The following is an 8,970-nucleotide window of genomic DNA, read 5'->3' as shown; positions in this document are numbered from 1 at the left end:
ATGGACCTGAGGCCCATCTTTCCTTTTTGGTCCATCTTTAATTCTATTAACCAAACCCGCTACCCCCTTAAGCTTTATTATTATATTATTATCATTATCCCACTAACTCAAATAATTTACCCGACGCATGTATTATATTAAATATTAGTCTAGAATTTTCGGGATGTTACAGTGAGCTTATTTATTTCTAAATTGCCTTTTTTATTTTTGTCTCGTTTAGGTTACTTAAGTTTCAGTCTTCTTTTAATTAGATCACTCAATTTTAATTTTAGTTGGTCTCAATTAGTCACTCAACTTAATTTTGTTTAAATTAGGTCATTCAACTTTCAATAAATGTTATAATACTATTTGTTTACCTTCATAATAAATGTTCAAAAAAACTAAAACGTCATTAAAACCAACATTCTTTTATCAGTAAATATATCACTTACATATAATACTCCGTAATATATATAGCAGCTGTCCTCGTTTAAAAACACATTTAATATTGAATGATTTAATTAAAATAAAATTAAGGTTGAGCGACTTAATTGATACAAAAATATGAATGAATTAATTGGAACAAACTTGAAGGTTTATAATTATTCTATAATGTTTTTCCTTTATAAAATATGACTGTGAACATGTCTATTTTAAAATTGTTATCTGTTTTATAATTACATATTATCTAGTATAGTTCTATAACGTTTTCCCTTATTATACGTTCAAATAGTTTTAGATGAAACAAAAAAACAACACTAGTATCACATAAACTTATAGTATAACTATAAAAAGGAGATTTAGTAGTATTGTTTCCTAACCATCCCAAATTGAATGACCCCAAAACCAAACCTGTGCCCCAAAATAAGACAATGATAAGAATCCAACCATTGAGAACTTGACAACACATCTGACTTAAACCACTTATTTTATATCCCATTGTTTTGCAACTATTCTCTTTCCTCATCCTCTCTTTTCATTATTCTTTTTCTTCAAATTACACCTTAAAAATAATATTCCGACACTATTATAATTAATACCTTTTACCCAAAATGTTTATTTATGTTTAAATGTCTGTGTTCGTATGATCGATTAAGTTATATGAACAAACATGAACATGCTTATATTAATATCTATTTAGTTCGTTTACAAACCTACTCTTGATTTCTTATCCAGCATTTAGACCACTCCAATGTAGATGCCTCGATCACATACGAGTTTCCTCCTTCGCATCATAACTTTTCACAGCCGCCATTCTCTCCTTCACGTCAAAGCTTCATGGGCAACCCTCACTCTCTCATCCCCTTTCACATTCTTAGCCTAAACCGACACATCGAAATATATTTTCACTATCTCTGTCATGTCCTATCGGAGCCTGTATTCCCACCCAATTATCTTTCCTCCGCTTTAATTGTCGCATTCAATACTTCTAGTTTTTTTTTAACGGCCAACAAACATAGAATGTCTAGGTATTCCGTACGGGGTGACCAACGGCAAAAGGTCACTGCCAGCCAGCCCAACTTAGTCGTGCAGAGCCCTTAAGCGCCTTCAAGTTATCTCCAGGTCCAGTGAAAACCCACCCGCCTGAAGGCCTACTGGTGGTAAAACCCGAACCCCATCAGGATCGAACTGAAGATCCCAAAGATCACAATTTTCCTTCATTGAGCCACTCATGTCCCAAAAATGCTACAACTGAGGTTTGAACTTGGGTATCCATTAAAATACTCATACTTCCTATCACTACACCACATTATAAATTACTTTTAATACTACTAGTAGACCTTAATTTACTCCTTAGTATCTTTTAATATATTTTTTTAAGGAACTAAAAGATGTTAGTAAGTATAAAATAATACTTTTGTGTTGTTTATATATGGCAATGAAACAGGTTATAATGTGTAAGGTAGGGAGGGTAATAATATAATACATACACCAAAATAGAAACATAGCTACAAATAAAGACATTCTCCTGTGTCTTCTTAGATCTTCTTCTTCTTCCTTTATTATTTTTCACTCAAAAAGTTGCTTCTTGTTAGGGTTTTCTGTAGCACAAAAACTTTAAACAAGATGGGTAGAGGAAGAGTGCAGTTGAAGCGGATCGAGAACAAGATTAGCAGACAAGTAACATTCTCCAAAAGAAGAACAGGTTTTCTCAAGAAAGCACATGAGATCTCTGTCTTGTGTGATGCTGATGTTGCTCTCATAGTGTTTTCCTCAAAAGGCAAATTGTTTGAGTACTCAACTCACTCCAGGTCCTCACATCTTCTTCTTATTAATATTATTATAATTATTATAACTATTTTAATTTCTATAAAGTATCAAGTTTAAAACATGCAAAAACCCACATCAAGATCAGGGTTTTCTTGCCTTGAAACTGGTTTAAAATAATCAGAAAAATAATCAAAAAAGCATTTAACATGATATTATATGTTAAAGATTCCTAGTTCTTGTTACTTGATTTTTGTTTAAAGTTTTAACCTTAAATCCAAGGTTTTTGTGAGTCAAGTATTTAACATGATATTATATGTTCAAGATTCCAACTTCTTATTTCTTGATTTATTATTTGAATCATAAATCCAAGAATTTTGTGAGTCAAGTATGTAACTTATATGTTCAAGATTCCAAGTCTTGTTTCTTGATTTTTGTTCAAACCATAAATCCAATATTATGATAAACCCTCTTGATTTTGTGTGGTTTCTTGAGGTTTTTATTTTATATATATATTGTTTTGTTAATTTGATAGAAATCCATTAAAAACTGTTCAACCACTCTCCTTTATGCATGCATCCAATTTTATATACATATATTATATGTGGTCTACTATGAAACCCTTTACCTTTGGGAGGATATTTTATATTTTATTTTTCTGGGTAGTGTACTGTTTTATTTGTTTGATAATAAAAGTTTAGTTTGATTAGCTAGCTGTGATGTTGGAACTTCAGAGTTTTCTTGAGCTGTGTGATCTAATTTAATTACAACCTATAACAGCCTTAAAACACTATTCTACTGAATTTTTCTTCAACTGATATTGTGTGGTGGATAAGGATACATGATACATCAGCTTTAAGTGACTTGTTCGTACATAAGCAACCTAGTACTCACAAACTTAAATTTGTTTCATCTCTAGATTACTACTATACAACTGTTTGGATATTAACAAATCAAAGTTTTTGTTTTTTTTAACATAACCATTTGCAAGATTTAGTTTTTGGCCAAAGTTTTCTTTCTTTCTTTTTTCTTTTTCCTGGACGGCGAAAGAAATTTAATTCCATCAAAACTAAAGAAGCTAGAAACTGTTATCCCTAGAGTAACTTTTACCCGTTGAGCGACGGTCCTTCCATTCGGCACCGTCGGATCACTAAGGCCGACTTTATTTCTCGACGGGGGCAGGGAAGGGATTAAATTTGGAGATGGAAGTCTTCTTTTGTTTCTCGACAGTGAAGTAAGACCAAGCTCATGAACTTATTATCCCAGGTCGGAACACCAAGAAAACCAAAAAAAACATCATCTAATTAATTGAAACACTCCAAAAAATAAAAAAAAAAACAACACCAAGCAAACTAAAAAGACCAACTCCCTTAAAATAAACCAAGAGAAGCCTCTAACAAAGCATGAAGATATGATATGTCGGATGAAACAAGAACTTCGAGTCTCCGACCTTGGGGAAGTTGGATTCGGGGCCACACCTAACTTCATACTCAAGCGATTTGAGGCCCTTTTTATGTTTTCGTAGGGACGAGCGTTAAGATTACTTCCTTGTGTCCTTATAGATTGTGAACTTACCAATTTAGCCAAATAGTTAATTCATGTGATCTAGATATACAGATGAGGATAGAACAAGGTTTCTCAAAGCTCCAACAACAATTTTCCAAAGAATATTCTTTCCCAAGTTGAAATAAGTTCTCTTGCAAATATTAATAAAAAAAAATGAAGATACCATTTTTACCGGATATCTTTTTGGCACAATTTGCACAAGCAGGTTTTGATATATGTATATTAATTTCTGATTGGTTTTAACATCAATAATAAGATTTGTAATGCTTAAATCATAGGATTTAACTTTTAGTTCGTTTTTGGGTTCACATAGATATTCAAAGTGATATTTAGGAAATAGGAGTATTGTCTTGCTTACATGAGTGTAACAAACTATAAGGGGCAAATAGGCTATGTTTAATACTTATTTTGTTATCTTAAATAATTTCATTTTGTTTTTGGAAATAATATATGAATTGGGTATGTGAAAAGATAAACGGAAGAGATAACATAGTCGTCGTATAGTGGTTCTAGTAGATGTTAATTATATATCCACGATATGTCAACGACTCACTCCTCGATCTTCAACTAAGAGTCTGTATTCTTTAATAGCTTGTCACTTATATTACTGGACACAAAGAATGTGTGAAGTATTATGAAAGGAGTTGGAAGTAAACATTAGCAGGCTAAATGTATACTTAAAAGATTATGGTTTTAAATATTTTGATAAAGCTTATGTGAAGTAGCAAATTTTTGGACAATCCTTATTAACTTGGAAAGTTGGACATTGTATTTGGTTAGAGATTTTTAAATTCAAGTGACAAAATCCCTAGAAAGACCTAAAATCGTATCGAAACAGACTTATGTGTTACTATCTCCGCTCGTTTTCATTAGCAGTACCAATGTTATAAAGTAGGTTTAGAAGGCCGAATATTCCCCGAGTACTCGCTACAAGGTATATCATCGATGCGAGTTTTTTTAACTCCGCCTAGTTACTAACAATCGATCAAAGGTGGTCAACCTTAACCTGAATCGCATCTAGTCAATGAACTTATGCTGATTTTGACTTTAAAAAAATATAATATAATTCGTATTTATATAATATTAAAGAAGAAATATTAATTATTTAATAAATTATTAGAATAGTTTATTATTTAAAATGTATTTCTCTTATTTATATTTATATTTATATTCACCTATTTTGTTATAAATATTAGTAAACCTTATTTATATGAATTTGAGGTGTGTACTTGTATAGAATCTATTTTGTTCTAAAGGACTTAAAAACAACTATGTATCTAATTGATCAATAGTAAAACTGTTCAAGATGATTATTTTGCATAGGATCACATAATACATATTCTTACATATTGTTTTGGTTGAAAACACGCAGTATGGACTCGATTCTTGAAAGGTATGAAAGGTATTCGTATGCAGAGAAAATGCTTACTGCTCCTGAAACCGAAACACAGGTACATACATATACACATCAATTTTATTGTAATGTTATCACAATATGTGATCAAGTGTAAATAAAACATGTATATGAAGATGGCCTACACATGTCTGGGACCGATAACTAAAACCGCTATCAGGCAACTTGAATAAGCGGTTTGAAGTTACTTATTCCAAACCGCTTATTTTAAAGCATTGTCATTCTAACTGTTTGATCAAAAAAATTTGCACAGGCAACTTGGACTCTTGAATCCTCAAAGCTCAAGACAAAGCTTGAAGTTCTCGAAAAAAACATCAGGTACAGTTGCTGTAAAAATATTTCGCTCGGTTTAATTAGGAGTTAAGTTGATCTATGTTACTTAAACAAGTGTAGGCACTACGGTGGGGAAGATCTAGAGCAGTTAAACCTAAGGGAGCTTCAAAATGTGGAGCAACAACTCGAGACAGCTCTTAAGCGAATACGAACAAAGAAGGTAACTGCAAAAATTTATATAGTATGCGTATAAAAACGATTATTAAGTTGTTATACTTATCTTTTGCAGAATCAACTCATGCACGAGTCCATCTCCGAGCTTCATAAAAAGGTAACATGTAACCTCTTATGTTGCCAAAGGTTTAGATTCAATACAAAAACATGGAACTTATTTTCAAATGCACTTAAAGAGTTAAAGGTTAAAGAAAGCATAGTGTAAGTTTCTGTTAAAATGTTTTATATATATATACAGATAATATAATGCAAGATGATTATCAAATTTAAAAACTCTCTAAATACCAGATAAGAACATTAAAACATATATAGAAAATAATCTCACCTTTAACTAATCCCACGTTTCATGTATTGACCAATAATAATATCACATTTAAAAATTTATGTCAACAGTTCAACCTTTCGACTATTTTTCTCTCAATGGACCTCTATTAAAATACATTTAACGTCATTAATTAAGTGTTTCGAATTTCAAATCGATGTTTTAGGACTTTTGATCAAAAGAAAGATACCAGTTAACTGATGTAAAACTTATATTGATACGATGATCCAGACGGCCAAGTTGATTTTTGTTGTTGTGTTTGTAAGATCATCTTCTATCTCTACTTCAATCTTGTGTTTCTGATGCTTCATGCACTATGTTTGATGACAGGAAAAGGAGTTGCGAGACAAAAATAACTCACTCTCTAAGAAGGTATGGTACTTCTTTTAATAGACCAGTTAACAATTTCAGTAGATGTCCAATCCAAACGTCAAAAAAGTTCCTATGTTTATTGGTTTACTTAAAAGTGACGGTCACGTTACCGTCACATAGGTATGGGACATGTGACTAACCTTTCCTACAAAAATGGTCACGTCACCGCCACATAGGCATAGCACTATCAAATCATAGCCGAAGGTATGGTTTCCCGAATGGACGCTCAAACCAAACTCTAAAGCCAGTGTGGGCCCAGTTAAGACAACATTCTGGCCAGAGTGGGCAACGGGACTCTCCAATTGGAGAGTGTGGTGTCTAAACACAATAAAGAAAGTCATCGTTCTAAAAAAAAGACAATTATTTATTAATTCATATTTTATAAAAATTGCGAGTTGGGTGGTTTGATCGGTTAAAAAAATGTGTTAAGCCATTGCCGCTCTCCCCTTGCCATCCTTTGGCGCCTGACCCGAACTGGAGTTTAACGCCCTGGCTGCATGGTGATCTGGCAAGCGGTGTTACTCGAGTACACATAGTCTAAGTTTATTTTCCAACTGTTTAAATGTGCACAGTTGAAAGATAATGAGAACAGTGAGCAACAAGATTCAAGGTTACAGTTGCCTCATCCGCATTCAACTTCTTTTGCAACCACCAGGTACTCTCTCTCTCCTTCTCTCACACGCACACACATATACGCACGCACACATCCTTTGCGTAATAAAGTTGTTTGTAATACATTTTGATTATAAACAGTGGACCATTGATCATGGGAGCAGCCATGAGAGGGGATGGATTAGCTCAAACTCATTCGGTATCCGCCACCATGCTGCCTCTTTGGATGATCCGCCACATTAATTAACCAATAAGATCTACTAAGGCAAATTGATCTGATTCATTTGTCGAGTGTTTTATACAGTAGTCAAGTTTGGGTTTGTACTAATGATGATGTTCAAACTGCTGCTACATAAATATATATAAAACCTTATAATGGGTTCTAGCTACTAGTCTATATATATGTTCAAACTCTGAGACTTTGTACTCCGGTTGATGATTAATGCACCTAGTATGGCCTAACCGATGATATTGTGTTGTTATTTGATACGAATATTGAAAGTTAATCCTGAAACGAAGCTAGAACAAAGTTGGAGAACTAAAGATGAAAATAAAAATTAAGTTTAGTTTAGTTTGAATTATTTAGTAAGTTTGAATGTTTAAGAGTTATCTAGTAGAGTAGTTTGCCTTTCTAAACAAATATAGTAGAGTAGTCGGCTTATTTGTTTTGTAAGTTAAGTTATTTGAGCCCTAGTATGTTAGCCGTTTAGGTTTGCTTAGTTTATTAGACCCAATGCTATGGGGCGCGAATGGGGACTTTTTGGGGCATCGAGGGCGGTGAACACCACAGAGGGGCGTGGATGGGGGGTGGGCGCCGTGATGCCCGGTCTTCCAACGGTCGGCGCCTTTGCTGAAAATCATGCCCCCCCCAATGGCTATATCAACGACATTATTAAAAAAATCAGAGCGGCAACGAAAAAAGGATTTCAAGCTCCTCGCAAAGGATCTCTCGCATCTAGATCCTGCCACGCGGGCGTTTTTGGAGGGGAAAAAAAGCAAGGATAATGACAAAATACGAAAATGATGACGTTGAATATTAGTTCTATTTTTTTCTATTTGTACGTTTTTTTTATGTTTTTTAGTTTAATTTAGTTTGATTTTTATTATATTTTAAGTTTAATAAATTTGTTGGTTTTTTAGTTTTATAAAAAAAAATAAAAAAAATTAAAGGGGCTTCGAAGCCCCTCACCATAGAGGGGGGCATCTTTGGGGTGGGGTTTCAAAGCACCCAGTGCCCACGTGGCGCTGACGTGATACTGATGAGGGGCTTCGAAGCCCCTCACCATAAAGGATAGTCTTAGTAGGGTACGTTGTTGGGTCTTTATTTTGAGTATGCAAAATTTATGATATTATGTTAGATTAGTCTTTAAGACACAAAATTATAGTTTGTTGAATGTTTAAACCATTATATGGAACTCTCTTTGTAAGGAAAATTATAGTATTTGTCATAAAGTACATTGACAACTAAGAGCACCTCTAACTCGGGCTCAAATGAAACGTCTAAATGATTTGGTGGAGGGTGGACATGGAAGTCATGGACGAGGTGGCATTGTGGAGATCAAGTCTAGCGAGTTGGTCCGAAGAGGCACATGGTCGAGCGGACAAGGGGTGGGCCATCACTTTCATATATATCACTCACATACATATATTTGTATATAATATATAAAATTTTAAGCTTTAATAGCGATTGTGTTATAGAAGAAATGAGTATTGTTTAAGGAACTTTAAAAAAGTTGCGAACTAGTAATCAAACCGCCTTGATTAGCAGCTAATGCTACATAACCCCCTTGAATGTCTTTAACATTTGAAAGAAGATTAAGATTGCCGGTGATTTGCCGAGAACATCCACTATCCATTATTTATTTATCACCTAAGATAGTCTTGGATGAACTTTGCACAACAAGGTAAATTATTAGTTAAAAAGCAGCCTAGATCTCAGTCTTGGACTCTTTTTTTATTTCCTTTTGTAAAACAATAACCTTGGGTTTCA

At 33.6% G+C, this 8,970-nt stretch overlaps 1 pseudogene across 1 annotated transcript; it reads left to right on the top strand.

Moving 5' to 3' along the window:
- The first annotated feature begins 1,820 nt into the window (after nucleotides 1–1,820).
- On the top strand, nucleotides 1,821–7,323 carry LOC143539712 (agamous-like MADS-box protein FUL-L; annotated as a pseudogene). The gene is made up of 7 exons (XR_013136486.1): nucleotides 1,821–2,231; nucleotides 5,126–5,204; nucleotides 5,421–5,485; nucleotides 5,561–5,660; nucleotides 5,730–5,771; nucleotides 6,327–6,368; nucleotides 6,941–7,323. The product of XR_013136486.1 is annotated as an agamous-like MADS-box protein FUL-L (transcript).
- The last annotated feature ends 1,647 nt before the right edge of the window (nucleotides 7,324–8,970 follow it).

Source organism: Bidens hawaiensis, unplaced genomic scaffold, assembly GCF_021521415.1.
Source record: "Bidens hawaiensis isolate Kalapana, Puna unplaced genomic scaffold, B.hawaiensis_p1.1 tig00012010_1, whole genome shotgun sequence".
Lineage (NCBI taxonomy): Eukaryota > Viridiplantae > Streptophyta > Magnoliopsida > Asterales > Asteraceae > Bidens > Bidens hawaiensis.
The sequence above is the reverse complement of the archived record's forward strand: the minus strand, read 5'-3'. Positions and strand labels throughout refer to the sequence as shown.